Raw genomic sequence first — 15,465 nt, forward strand, 5'->3', positions numbered from 1 at the left:
ATTGCAGGGAACCGAACCTTTTATTCTGTAACAGGGTTAGGTCCAGAAAGGTCTCTGGACCTTGGACAATCTCTGTTTTGATTTGGAAACATTTCTCATGGCTTGGTGAGGTCTCAACAGTGAGGCTGTGAGCATGAAGTGGCCTTTGTCCTTTGTCCTATAGACTGTGTCCTTTCGCGTATGTCCTATGTCTTGTGTCCTGTAGGTCCAAGGTCCAGAGACCTTTCTGGATCTAACCCTGTTACAGAATAAAAGGTTCGGTTCCCCGCAATATTATCTCTTTTCCTCTACTTTATTTTTCTCAACAAGAAAGTGTCAATTCAACCAGTGGTGGGTGAGGAGGAGAGCAGGCACTGGACTTTGTCCTTTGTGACATAAGTCACAGGACACATGCTACAGGATGGAGGCCACAGGCTACAGGACATAGGCCAAAGGCTACAGTACACAGGACACAGGCTACAGGAGATAGGACAGAGGACACAGGACACAGGTTACAGGACACAGGGCATAGCCCAGACGACACAGGACACAGGATATAGGACACAGAATATGGAACCCAGGACACGGCCTATAGGACACAGGCTACGGGACACAGGTTGCAGGACACAGGACATGGGCGACAAGCTACAGGACACAGGACAGAGGCTACAGGACACAGGCTACACAATCTAGGACACAGGCCACAAGACACAGGACACTATCCTATAGCCAGTGTCCGGTGTCTTGTTCCCTCTCTCTTTCAGCCTGTGTCGTGTAGCCTGTATCCTGTGTCGTGTAGCCTGCAGCCTGTATCCTTTGTTCTGTGGTCTGTCCTGTGTCCCATAGCCTCTGTCCTGGATCCTCTGTCATGTGTCCTGTGTCCTATGTTGTGTAGCCTGTGTCCTGAATCTTGTACCCTGTGGCCTATGTACGCATCCTGAATCTTGTGGCCTCTGTCCTGTAGCCTGTGACCTCTGTCCCCTAGCCTGTGTCCTGTGTCCTGAGCCTGTGGCCTGTAGTTTTTGTCCTAGTGTGGTGTCCTCTTTGCTGTAGTCTGTGTCCTGTGTCCTGAAGCCCATTTCTTGTAGCCTGTGGACAATGTCCTGTAGTGTGTGTCCTGTGTCCTGTAGCCTGTTCTCTGAGCTCTGGGGCCTAGGTCCTGTAGCCTGTATCCTGTGATGTTTGTCATATGTTGTGTAGCCTGTGTCCTGTAATCTATGGCCTATGTCCTGTGGCCTATAGCCTGTAGCCTTTGGCCTTTTCCATGCAGGCTTTGTCCTGTGTCCTGTGGCCTCTGTCCTATAGCTGGTGTCCTGTGTCTTGTTTCCTCGTTCCTTCAGCCTGTGTCGTGTAGCTTGTGTCCTGTATCGAGTATGCTGTGTCCTGTAACCTGTGTCCTGTAGCTTGTAGTCTGTATTCCTTAACCAGTGTCCTGTATTCTGTGTCCTGTGTCCTTTGTTGTGTATCCTGTGTCCTGTAGCCTGGCTCCTATAGCCTGTGGACTATGCCATGCAGCCTTTGTCCTGTGGCCTGTGGCCTTTGTCATATAACCTGTGTCCTGTGTCTTATTTCCTGTGTCCTTCATCCTGTGTCATGTAGCCTGCGTCCTCTGTCTTGTAGCCTATGGCCTATGTATGCATTGAGGATCCTGTGTCCTGTGTCCTGTAGCCTCTGTCGTGCGTCCTGTGTCCTGTGTCCTATGTCTTGTATCCTGTGTTCTAAATCCTGTGGCCTCTAGATGTAACCTATGTCCCATAGCCTGTGTTCTAGCCTGTGTCCTGGGTTCTGTGTTCTGTGTCCTGTATCCTGTGTCCTGTATCTTCTGGCCTATGCCCTGAATGCTGTAGCTTGTGTTCTATCTTGTGTAGCCTGTGTCCTGTAGCCTGTGTGCTGTAGCCTGTGTTCATGTCCTCAACCCTGTGTCCTGTGTTCTGTAGTCTGTGCTATATCCTGTAGCTGTGGCCTTTGTCCTGTGGCCAGTGTACTTTACACTTTGGCCTCTGTGCTTTGTCCTGTAGCCAGTGTCCTTGTCCTTTAGCCTGCTCATGTACCCTGATCCATTATCCTGTATCCTGAGCCCTTAGCCTGTCCCTGTGTCTTGTAGCCTGTGTCCTGTGTCCTATGTTGTTTAACATGAGTCCTGGCTCCTGTAGCCTGTAACCTCTGTCCTGTAGCTTTTGGCTCATGTCCTGTAGCCTGTAACCTGTCTCCAGTAGCCTGTGTCCTGTGTTCGGTATTCTGTGTCCTATGTCCTGTGTCCTGTGTTGTCTGGGCTATGTCCTGTGTCCTGTAGCCTGTGGCCTATGTGCTGTAGCCTGTGTCCTGTGTCCTATATTGTTTAGCCTTTGTCCTGGCTCCTGTAGCCTGTAACCTGTGTCCTGTAGCCTTTGGCTCGTGTCCTGTAGCCTGTAACCTGTGTTCAGTAGCCTGTGTCCTGTGTTCGGTATTCTGTGTCCTATGTCCTGTGTCCTGTGTCATCTGGGCTATGCCCTGTGTCCTGTAGCCTGTGGCCTATGTGCTGTAGCCTGTGTCCTGTGGCCTCTGTCCTGTGTCTTGAGTCCTGTAGCCTGTATCTTATGCCCTTGTTCTGGGTCCTGTAGCCTGTGTATTGTGTCCAGTAGTCGGTGATGTCGCAGGACACAGGCTACAGCACAGAGGCCACAGGCTACAGGACACAGGACACAGTCTATAGGACAAGGGACACAGGCTACAGGACAGAGGCCACAGGACACAGGACACAGGACATAGCCCAGATGACACAGGACACAGGATATAGGACACAGAATATGGAACCCAGGACACAGCCTAGAGGACACAGGCTACGGGACACAGGTTGCAGGACATAGGACATAGGCAACAAGCTACAGGATACAGGACAGAGCCTACAGGAGACAGGACACAGGCCACAGGACAGTGGCTACAGGACACAGGCTACAGGACACTCTATCCTATAGCCAGTGTCCGGTGTCTTGTTCCCTCTCTCCTTCAGCCTGTGTCGTGTAGCCTGTGTCCAGTGTCGTGTAGCCTGCGGACTGTATCCTTTGTTCTGTAGCTCTGTCCTGTGTTTCATAGCCACTGTCCTAGACCCCCTATCCTGTGTCCTGTGTCCTATTTGTGTAGCCTGTATCCTGTGTCTTGTACCCTTTGGCCTATGTACGCATCCTGAGTCCTGTGGCTTCTGTCCTCTAGCTGGTGTCCTGTGTCCCCTAGCCTGTGTCCTGTGTCCTGAGCCTGTGGCCTGTAGTTTTTGTCCTAGTTCTGGTGTCCTCTTTGCTGTAGTCTGTGTCCTGTGTCCTGAAGCCCGTTTCTTGTAGCCTGTGGACAATGTCCTGTAGTGTGTATCCTGTGTCCTGTAGCCTGTTCTCTGAGCTCTGGGGCCTAGGTCCTGTGGCCGGTGGCCTGTGACCTTGGCCTTTGTCCTATGTCGTGCAGCCTGTGTCCTGTAGTCTGTGGCCTATGTCCTGTGGCCTATACCCTGTAGCATGTGTTCTTTGTCCTCAATTCTTTGTCCTATGTCCTGTAGGCAGTGGCCTTTGCCCTGCAGCCTTTGGCCTGTGTCCTGTGGCCTCTATCCTATAGCCAGTGGGCTGTGTCTTGTTCCCTCTTTCCTTCATTCTGTGTCGTGTAGCCTGTGTCCTGTGTCGTGTATTCTATGTCGTGTGTCCTGTGTCCCATAGCCTGTGTCCCGTACCTGTGTCCTGTGTAATGTGTCCTGCAGCCTGTGTCATGTGCCCTGTTTCCTGTAGTCTGTATCCTTTAACCAGTGTCCTGTAATCTGTGCCCTGTGTCCTATGTTGTGTATCCTCTTTCCTGTAGCCCATCTCCTGTAGCCTGTGGACTATGCCATGCAGCCTTTTCCTGTGTCCTGTGACCTCTGTCCTATAGTCTGGTCCTGTGTCTTGTTTCCTGTGTCCTGCAGCCTGTGTCATGCAGCCTGCATCCTCTGTGTTGTAGCCTATGGCCTATGTATCCATTGAGTATCCTGTGTCCTGTCCTGTAGCCTCTGTCCTGTGTCCTGTGTCCTATGTCTTGTATCCTGTGTTCTAAACCCTATGGCCTATAGTGTGTAACCTATGTCCCTTAGCCTGTGTTCTAGCCTGTGTCCAGGGTTCTGTGTTCTGTGTCCTGTATCCTGTGTCCTGTATCCCTCTGGCCTAGGCCCTGAAAGCTGTAGCTTGTGTTCTATCTTGTGTAGCCTGTATCCTGTAGCCTGTGTGCTGCAGCCTGTGTCCATGTCCTCTACCCTGTGTCCTGTGTTCTGTAGTCTGTGTCCTATATTCTATAGCTGTGGCCTTTGTCCTGTGGCCAGTGTGCTGTACACTGAGGCTCAGTCCTGTGACCTGTAGCCAGTGTCCTCGTCCTTTAGCCTTTGTCCTGTGTCCTGTAGCCTGTGTCCTGTGTCCTGTATCCTGAGCCCTGTATCCTGTCCCTGTGTCCTATAGCCTGTGTCCTGTGTCCTATATTGTTTAGCCTTTGTCCTGTCTCCTGTAGCCTGTAACCTGTGTCCTGTAGCCTGTGGACTATATCCTGGAGCCTGTAACCTGAATCCCATAGCCTGTGTCCTGTGTTCAAAATTCTGTGTCCTATATCCTGTGTCCTGTGTCATCTGGGCTATGTCCTGTGGTCTGTAGCCTGTGGCCTAATTCCTGTGTATTGTGGACTATATCCTGTATCATGTAACCTGTGTCCCATAGCCTGTGTCCTGTGTTCGGTATTCTGTGTCCTATATCCTGTGTCCTGTGTCATCTGGGCTATCCTGTGTCCTGTAGCCTGTGGTCTCTGTGCTGTAGCCTGTGTCCTTTGGCCTATGTCCTGTGTCTTGAGTCCTATAGCCTGTGTCTTATGTCCTGTGTTCTGGGTCCTGTAACCTGTGTATTGTGTCCAGTAGTCTGTGATGTCACAGGACAGAGGCCACAGGCTACAGGACACAGGACCAAGGCTACAGGACAGAGGACACAGGCTACAGGACAAAGGACATAGCCCAGATGACACAAGACACAGGATATAGGACACAGAATATGGAACTAGGACACAGCCTAGAGGACACAGGCTACGGGACACAGGATGCAGGACACAAGACATAGGCGACAAGCTACAGGACACAGGACAGAGGCTACAGGACACAGGACACAGGCTACACAATCTAGGACACAGGCCACAGGCCACAGGACAATGGCTATGGGACACAGGCTACAGGACACTCTATCCTATAACCAGTGTCCGGTGTCTTGTTCCCTCTTTCCTTCAGCCTGTGTCGTGTAGCCTGATTCCTGTGTCATGTAGCCTGTGGCCTGTATCCTTTGATCTGTAGCTCTGTCCTGTGTCCCATAGCCTCTGTCCTGAGCCTCTGTCCTGTGACCTGTGTCCTATGTATATAGCCTGTGTCCTGAGTCCTGTAGCCTGTCCCTATGTCCTGTAGCCTGTGTCCTGTGTCCTATGTTTTTTAGCCTTTGTCCTGTCTCCTGTAGCCTGTAACCTGTGTCCTGTAGCCTTTGGCCCATGTCCTGAGCCTGTAACCTGTGTCCTGTATCGTGTGTCCTGTGTTCGGTATTCTGTGTCTTATATCCCTTGTCCTGTGTTATCTGGGCTATGTCCTGTGTCCTGTAGCCTGTGGCCTCTGTGCTGTAGCCTGTGTCCTGTGGCCTATGTCCTGTGTCTTGTGTCCCATAGACTCTATCTTATGTCCTGTGTTCTGTGTCATGTAGCCTGTGTCCTGTGTCCCATAGCCTGATTTCTACCCTTGTCCTTGGTTCTGTATTCTGTGTCCTCTATCCTGTGTCCTGTTTCCTCTGGCCTATGCCCTGAATCCTGTAGCCTGTGGCCTGTGACCTGTGGCCTCTGTCCTGTGTCCTGTAACCTGTGTTCTGTAGCCATATCCAATATCCTGCACCACAGCATACAGCACACCGGCCACAGGACAAAGGCCACAGCTACAGGACACAGGCCACGGAATACAGGACACAGGCTACACAACACAAGACAGAGGCCACAGGTCACAGGCCACAGGCCACAGGACATAGGATCCAGAGCACAGGGCACAGGCTACAGGACACAGGACACAGACTACAGGACATTGTCCACAGGCTACAAGAAACCAGCTTCAGTACACAGGATATAAGCTACTATAAAGAGACACCAGCTTTAGGACAAAGACTACAGGACACAGGCTATAGGACACAGGACACAGGCTCAGGACACAGGACACAGACTACAGGACACTCGACACAGGCTCAGGACACAGGACACAGGCTACTACAAAGAGACACCAGCTTTCGGACAAAGACTACAGGCCACAGGCTATAGGACACAGGACACAGGCTCAGGACACAGGCTCAGGACACTCGACACAGGCTCAATACACGGGACACAGGCTAGGGGACATAGGACACCAGCTAGAGGACAGAGACCACAGGACACAGGTTGCATACATAGGCCACAGGCTACAAGACACTGGACACAGGCTACACAACATAGGACATGGGACACAGGACTGAGGCTACAGGACACAGAATATGGAACACATGACACAGCTACAGGACACAGATCACAGGATACAAGACATGGGACACAGGGGATAGGATATAGCCTATAGGACAAAGGACAAAGGAACAGACTATCAGACATAATACAAAGGCTACAGGACACTGAACACAGGACATAAGACACAGGCTACAGGACACAAGACACAGGATATGGGCCACAGGATATAAGCTACAGGACACAAGACACAGGCAACATGACACAGGCTAAAGGACAGAGGGAACAAGACACAGGACACCAGCTATAGGACAGAGGCAACACTACACTGGACACAGGACATAGGCCACAGGACACATGCAGAAAGAAACAGGCCAGTGGACACAGGACACAGGACAAAGGACACAGGCTATAGGACACATGCTATAGGACACAGGCAATGGGACACTGGCTACAGGACAAGGACACAGGCCACATGAAAAGGCTAATGGACATAGGACACAGGATAGAGGACACAGGCTACAGCACACAAGCTACACTCTATAGGACAAGCTATAGGTCACAAGTTATAGGAAAGAAGACAGAAGCCACAGGACACACACACTAGCCACAAAACAGGACACAGGACACAGGCTACAGGACACAGGCTGTAGAACATAGGACACAGGATACAGGCCACAGGACACACGCCTACAACACAACACACAGGCTACAAGATACAGGCTACACAACACAGAACACAGGCGAAAGGACTCAGGCTACAGGACACAGGACAGATTTCAGGACACAGGTCACAGGCCACAGGACATAGGCTCCAGAGCACAGGCAGGGCCCTGGCCACGCTCCAGTGACATGCCCCTCTCTCCTCCTTGCCCTCCAGGGCCATGATCCCCTCAGGCAGGGCCCTGGCCACCCTCTAGGGCTGGGCTCCTTCTCCTCTCCATGCCCTACAGAGCCAGGCCCTGCTCCCTTCAGGCGTGGCACTAGACACCCAGCAGGGCTGCCCCACTTTCCTTGTCTTCCAGGGCCTGGGCCCCACTCCCCTAGTTGCCCACCAGGGCCTGGGCCCAGCTCCCATTGCTGTCCTTCAGGGCCAGGCCCTGCTCCCCTCACCACATTCCAGAGCTGGGCCCCAATCCCCTCCTCAGCCTGCAGGGTCGGGCCCTTCTCCCCTCAGGCCCGGCCCTGGCCTCCCTCCAGGGCCAAACTCTGCTCCCCTCCTCACCTCCAGGGCCAGTGTTCCCCTCCTCATGCTCCAGGGCTGGCACTGTCGCTCCCCGTCTTCATGGAGGAACGACACAGGACCCTGCGCTGTTCTTTTGTCTGCTCGGCCCTCCCTGGGTTTGCTGCTGGTTCTTCCCGGGTTGGCTACCGACCCTTCCACCTCCGTGGAAGGGCGGTTCCCCCTGCCACGTTCCCCACTTCCGCGGGGGAGCGGCACACCGCCGGCCGGCTCTCTCGGGGGCTGCACAGGTGTTCCTTCAGATAGATGTTCCCCTTAGATGTTCCTGGTGCATGTTGTCTCTCTCCTCCTTTATAGTCCTCTTCCAACAATCCCAACTCTGCTACCCACATGCCGAGTACACTGCTCTCCTCCAATCAGGAGCAAGATCAGCTCCTGCAGCTCAGTCAATCAAGTTGGTGAGAGGCAGCTGGGTAGAAGCTGTTTGCTCCTCTCCCAGCGCCATATTGTGGAGAGCAGATGTATAGAATAAGTATTAATTCCAGTAACAGTATAGTCCGAGTTGCTCCCCACAGGCACCAATCTCCTCCTCGCACTCTTGGTCTGGCTCTGCTCCCCTCCTCCCCATCCACAGCCAGGCCCTTCTCCCCACAGGCTCATCCCTGTCCTCCCTCCAGAGCCAGACCCCGCTTCCCTCCACACCTTCAGGGCCAGCCCCTGCTCCGCTCCTGGCCTTCCAGCGCCTGGGTCCCGCACCTCTCCTTGCCCTGCAGAACCTGGCACCCACTCCAACCTTCACACTCCAGAGCCTGGGCCCCACTTCAGGGCTTCCCTACAGGGACAGGCCACACTACCCTCAACACCCTCCATGGCCGGGCCCTGCTTGCCTCCTCGCCCTCCAAGGTTGGGCCCACTCTGCTCGCCACCTTCCAGGACTGGACCCTGCTCCCCACCTTGAAAACAGAGCCTGGGCCCAGCTCCACTCACTGCCCTCCAAGGCTGGACCCTGTTCCCCTCCTCACCCTCCAGGGCCAGACCCTACTCTCCTCCTCGCCCTCCAGAGCTGGGCACCTCTCTCCTCTTCCCCCTCCAGGGCTGGGCCCCTCTCAGCACGCTGCTCTCTTGGGCCAGGCCCCACTAACCTCAACACCATCAGGGCCAAATCCTGCTCCCCTCCTTGTCCTCCACGACCTGGCCCAGCTGCCCTCCTCACCCTCCAGGGCCTTACCCTGCTCACCTCTTACCTTAAGCGGCTGGGCCCGGCTCCCATTGCTGCCACTAAGTCACTGGTGTCACTCGGTGGTCCCTAGCAGCCACTGCCTCCATCTTTGTGCGCCCCTGCTGTCACTGCAGCATTGGGCATCCCGCACGGTTCCCCAGCACCTGCCACTTCATGGCCTGCCTTGGCTGCCTCCTTCTGCTTCCTCAGGCACACCGAGTGAGGCCACATCTTTATGCCCCAGTGCAGCCACCAGGAGCCACCCGTCATGGGGCCCCCAGCACGGGCCCCAGCAGCCTCCCTGTGATTGCCCGAGGATTCTTCCTACTTCTTCTTGGGCTCCCCTGTGGTTATCTGGGCCCTCTTGTAACTCCCAGGCCCCACCACACGGCCCCCAGGCCCCACCAGCTCCTTCCCTGGGCACTCCCACTGCCACTGAATCACTAGGTCACCACGTGGACCCCAGAAGCTGCCTCCTCCTTCCTCACCCTCCCACAGCAGCTGAGTTTTAGGACCCCCCCATTCTCCCAGAAGTCGCTGAGTCTTTGAGGTTCGCGCTGCCCCTAGCAGTCGTTGCCTCTGTCCTCTGGCACTCCTGCTGTCCCTGCATCATGTCTGAACTTGGAAATGAGGCTCTACAAAGGGGGTCTCAACTAACTCTCTTGTTGCCCAAGTGAGGAGGGTGGGCAAGTGGTCCTTGCTGCAGGACTGTTGAATGTGCAGAGGGGGAACGTGGGTGTGGCCTGAGGATAGAAATTTTCCCTGGGAGTCACCTTCAGGAGCATGGCTCTGGGAAGGAATGACTTCCAACATGTTGTTTGCCAAAGAAAAACCTGGGCAGGAAAACGGAAAGCATGGGCACGAGTTAAGGTGCCAGGTGACTTCTTCCCAGACATGTGGGTCCTGAGTTCTTTGGGGCACACAAGAAGGCAGCTCAATGGGAGAGGCCACCTCGGTCTGCAATGCAGGCTCCTCAGTGCAGATCTAGGAGGTCTAAGTGTCGCAGGAGTGTCTCATCCAGGGACCTGGGAACTTGGGCTTTGTCGCTCCCCCTCTTCGTGGAGGAACAACACAGGACCCTGCGCTGTTCTTTCGTCTGCTCGGCCTTCCCCGGGTTTGCTGCTGGTTCTTCCCGGGTTGGCTACTATCCCTTCCACCTCCGTGGAAGGGCAGTTCCCCCTGGCCGCATTCCCCACTTCCGCAGGGGAGCGGCACTCCGCCGGCCGGTTCTCTCGGGGGCTGCACGGGTTCCCTTAGATGTTCCCCATAGATGTTCCCGGTGCATGCCGTCTCTCTCCTCCTTTATAGTCCTCCTCTGCCAATCCCAACTCGGCTGCCCACACGCCGAGTACGCTGCTCTCCTCCAATCAGGAGCAGGTCCTGCTGTTTATTGGTTGAACTGGAGGCAGCTGGGTAGAAGCTGTTTTCTCCTCTCCCAGCGCCATATTGTGGGAGAGCAGATGCATAGAATAAGTCCTAATTCGAGTAACTTAGTCTAGTCCGGATTGCTCCCCACAGATCCCCCTTTCTTTTTATTTTTTAGCGTTGATACGCGCCTGTCTTCGGTGTCCCGCGGCACACACTCTGTTCTACTTGCTAGAGTTGCTCACAGGCTCTTACAAGTCCTATCAGGCAAACCGAATCCGGGTCCTCTCTTCGCCATGTTGTGAGGAGGTTTTTAGGCGCTGAAGCGTGCCTGTGTTCGGTGCCCTGCAGCGCATGCTCTGCTCTGCCTGCAGGGGCTTACAAAACCTATCAGGCAAACCGAATCCAAGCCTTCTCATTGCCTTATTGTGGGGGAGACTTATTAGTGTTGGTTCGTGCCTATCTTCGGTGACCTGCAGCTCATACTCTGGTCGAGCTTTGCTGGCGCTTACCGCCTTAAATCAGGCAGACCGAATCCAAGCCTCCTAATTGTTGCATTGTGGGGAAGCTTTACTGATGTTAATTCGTGCCTGTCTTCGGTGACCTGCGGCTAGCCGCCCAGGTGCTCATCGCCTCACTAATCGGGCAGACCGAATCCAAGCCTTCTAATTGGCATGTTGAGGGGAGGCCTTATTTTTCTCTATTTCTCTATCTCCGGGCATTCCTACCTCTCCCATTTCACTTCTATCTTCCAGCATTCCCATTTCTCTTTTACTTCACTTCCAAACTTCTGTTTCTCTTATCCCCGCAGCTTTCCGGCACCTCGCCCCGCCGGCGGGTTCCCGGCTCTGCGCCGCTTCAGCCCGCGCGCCTCTCTCATCTGCGCAGCTTCCCGGCTTTGCGCGGCTCGGCTTCGCGCGCTCCGCGGTCTCCACGCTTAACCCTTTCGCGTCTAAACCACGGCCTACGCCAGCGTTCCCTATCTATTCACGCCCCGTGCTCTCTCTGCACGCGGCGGCTTCCGCGAGTAACACAGCGTAGCTTGCGTCTCCGCCACTAGGATTCAATCTAAGTTCCCCGGGCTAGCCTGGCGAATTCAACCCAGCGTACGTCTCCGCCCCACGATTTGGCTTCCCGTCCTTTGCTCCCCGGGCTAATCAGACGGATCCCAACCTGGCTTGCGTCTCAGCTTCTAGTTTCAACTTTTCGCCCCCTATTCCCGGGCTAACTTGAGAATCCCAAAGTGGCTTTCGTGTCCGCCTTGGCCTGCCCCCCGCGGCTTCAATTTCCCTAACATTTTTCTCTACCCGGTATGTCTCCTTAAGTTTTCTTCCAACAATATTCCTCTCATTTCTCCTGGCTTCTCCCCACAGTCCGTATCCGAGTCCATGAAAGCTTTCACTTTCGCTTTCAATCCTAACTTCTTTCCCACAGTCCATATCCAAGTCTATGCCTAGGCTTTCAATAGCTTCTTCCGGCACCTTTCTCGTCCGGCTTTCCCCTAGGCTCTTCGCTAGTCTCTCTCTCCGGTATTTTCCTGCTTCTTCCCGTTTCTTCCCTCCTAAGTTTCCTGTCCGTCCTAGGTTTCCTATCCGAGTCACGGCACCATTATGTCGCTCCCCCTCTTCGTGGAGGAACAACACAGGACCCTGCGCTGTTCTTTCGTCTGCTCGGCCTTCCCCGGGTTTGCTGCTGGTTCTTCCCGGGTTGGCTACTATCCCTTCCACCTCCGTGGAAGGGCAGTTCCCCCTGGCCGCATTCCCCACTTCCGCAGGGGAGCGGCACTCCGCCGGCCGGTTCTCTCGGGGGCTGCACGGGTTCCCTTAGATGTTCCCCATAGATGTTCCCGGTGCATGCCGTCTCTCTCCTCCTTTATAGTCCTCCTCTGCCAATCCCAACTCGGCTGCCCACACGCCGAGTACGCTGCTCTCCTCCAATCAGGAGCAGGTCCTGCTGTTTATTGGTTGAACTGGAGGCAGCTGGGTAGAAGCTGTTTTCTCCTCTCCCAGCGCCATATTGTGGGAGAGCAGATGCATAGAATAAGTCCTAATTCGAGTAACTTAGTCTAGTCCGGATTGCTCCCCACAGGCTTGGAGAAGGAAACTCAGGGTGAGAAGACTTCCCAGGGCAGAGAGCCGCCTGAGCACAGAGTGCAGGCAATAATCAAAGACAGAATAAAGTGGGAGGAGGACAAAGAGTGTCATCCAACGTGGGCCCTGTATCTTACAACCAGCATCCCACACCAATCGCTTTGAACTGGCTCGGAGACCTGGGGAATCTAAAAGATAAATGACCATGTAGAAGATCAGGGGTTCTCCAAACACCAGAGGAGCAGTCTGCCTTACTCACCTTTCCCATGGAGCTGAGTCCATCCACGTCACGGCACCAACGATGCTGCAGGAAGTTCAAGTCCATTCTTTCTCTCACATAATCCCAACACGGATCATGAGGGTGAGGGAGAAAAAGCAAAATAGGTTTTCGTGAGAAAATCATACTCTTGCAAGCCAGAAGGGAGACTAAGGGAGGGGCCCAATAAGGCCTGGGTATAGGAAGTTTAACTAGGGAGTGATGTTCATGGATTAATATTCTAAACAAAATCCAGCACCATGTTCTGTGTTAGAAAAAGGTCATGACCCCTAACCATGAAAACATGTTTCCTTACTGGCCATCTGAAATATGCAACACTATATTCTCTCTCTGCCTGCAATTTCTCTTACTGCCTCCTCACCTGCCCTCCTCCCAGACAGGAGTCCCTGACTACCCTTCATTGCTACACTCCTCAGGGAAGGGCCCCTCCTCGGGGGCATTTCCCAAGAGGCTACTGAGAGGCCACTTTCCTCTCTGCACTCAAGGGCTTTCCTCTGGGGCTGGCAGGACACAACACATCCAGCTGAAGCATTGGATGATCCTCCTGCCAATCCCCAGGTGCCCCTTGCCCTTTCTGGCCTGCCTGTCTGAGGTCCCTGCCTCCTGCTCCTCCTCCTGCTGCTGCATTCCTGGGATGCTCTGCTCCTCTGAGGCACCCGGGGAGCAGCTCCTGACTTCTCCATCAGCCTCACTGCTGTTGGTGCTCAGTGTGGTGGAGAGAGAGGTCAGAGCATCCTGGCTGAGGACTGCACAGGCAGCGGGGCTCCTTGTCCACACGGCCCGTTGGGGACTGTCTGTCCTGCAGGACTCACTGCTGCTCACACTGGGAGTCCCATGGCGGCAAGGAGTCTGCCCCGACTGGTCTCCTGCAAGCACCAGTGGTTGGGAGCTGAGAGCGGCACACTCACGGGCTCTGCTGTTGCAGCCTGAGTGTCCCTGGAGGCACTGGAGAGCGGGACAGCTCTGAGCACCAGGGATGGCCTGAGGCGTGGGCTTCCCTTTGCTGTGATCCTGCTGAAGTCCTGGGCACAAGGCACTGGCTGGGAGCCTGGGTGGCAGGGAGCCTGCTTGATGGCCCAGCTGGAATCCCAGGTCCTCAAGGGAGCTTAGAGCTTCAGGACCCTGAGGAGGTACTGCAGGCTCCACTTGGCTCCGCCCATGTATTTCTGGGATGCTGAAGCCCTGCTGTTGGGAGATCCCCCAGCGTGGCACAGGGGGCAAGGGGTCATCCCATTCATGAAGCCACAGTGGAGGGCAGAGGCCCCATGGGAATTCCCAGACTTCCTGTTCCTGGGGAAGAAACAGAAACTCGTCACTGGTTCCAGGTGCTCCATGTCCTGCATGGAGCCATGGGTGGCCCATGATGTCTGCCACTGTGGGCCTGGCCTCAGGGTCCCGGGTCAGTAAGCTGTCCACCAGGTTACACAGCTCTGGGTTTCCATAGTGGGGGATTCTGTAGTATCCAGACAGGATGGCTGCCCGCAGCTCCACACAATCCTCTCCAACAAAAGGCAGTGAGCCTGCCACCATGGCGTACAGGATCACGCCCACACTCCAGGCATCAGCCTTGTACCCGCAGAACTCCTCACCTAAGAATTCCTCGGGCGCACAGTAGGCAAAGGTCCCGCACAGACTCTTCAGGCGCTCTCCACCAGCCAGTTTGCAGCTGAGACCGAAATCGCTCAACTTAATGTTTAGGTGGGCGTCGAGAAGCAGGTTTTCTAACTTTAAATCCCTGTGCACCACGTGCTGCGAATGGCAGTAATGCACAGCGGATAGAATTTGTTTCAATAGCTGATGAATCTCTCCATCCAGCAGGTACCCTCGTTCTACCATGTAACATCTAAGGTCCCCCCTGACTGCGTATTCCATGAAAATGTAGCCCCTCTCTGTGGTGTGCCTGACCTGCAGTAGTTGAATGATGTGAGGGTGATGCAGCCCCTTCATTATTTCTGCTTCTGTGCACAACTGCTGGAAGCTGCAGGAGTGCTGGCCACCATTCTCCACAACCTTCACAGCCACCTGGGTCCTGCTTTCCCAATGATAGGCCAGGACCACCAGCCCAAAACCGCCCTGGCCGAGGACCCTGAGGACCTGGTACCCATCCAGGACCTCCTCCTCACTGCTGAAGGCGGTGAGGCCTTCCATGGTGGGATCCCCACCCCACCCCCCACCCTGCACTCTGACACTGGGAACACTTACTAGTCACCTAAAGTAACAACAAAAACTGGGAAACAAATAGAAATCAAACAAGCAAAGTGGAAACCAAAATTAACAACTCAATATGTTAATATTTCTAATAGATAATGCTAACTCTATGAACTATGGTATACTAATCACTAACACTATATGAAAATTAAGAATTAAAAGTTATAAAACACACAGAATACTAAAAATGGTGATGTAAAGCGACACCAACTATGGTAACTATGGTAACAATGCTAATCAATAAGTCTTATAACAGTCTTATCTAAATCAAAGGATCAAAAAATGAGAAAACAGTCAGAAAACGAGGAATCACAATGAACACAGCATCAAGTACATTTAGCCTGTGAAAGAAAAAACAATAAATAAATAAATAAATATTTAAAGAAAATAAACACACAATCACACAATGTAAAAATGGCAAGGGGAGAGAAATTGAAAAAACAGCAAAAAAAAAAAAAGAAGAAGAAAAACTAAAAGGACCACTACGGTAAGGAGAACTAATAGACGAGACAAAACAACACCACAAATGACAGGACAAGGGAAAACCAGTGATGTCGTCCAATCCTTCAGGCAGTCTCCACAGAGCTTCCTGGGCCAACTGACCAGAACCGAGCCCAAGCAGGGAACTGCTAAGGCAGTTGGAATGACATCACAATGGCCCCCCTGA

Source organism: Oryctolagus cuniculus, chromosome 19, assembly GCF_964237555.1.
Source record: "Oryctolagus cuniculus chromosome 19, mOryCun1.1, whole genome shotgun sequence".
Classification (NCBI taxonomy): Eukaryota; Metazoa; Chordata; class Mammalia; order Lagomorpha; family Leporidae; genus Oryctolagus; species Oryctolagus cuniculus.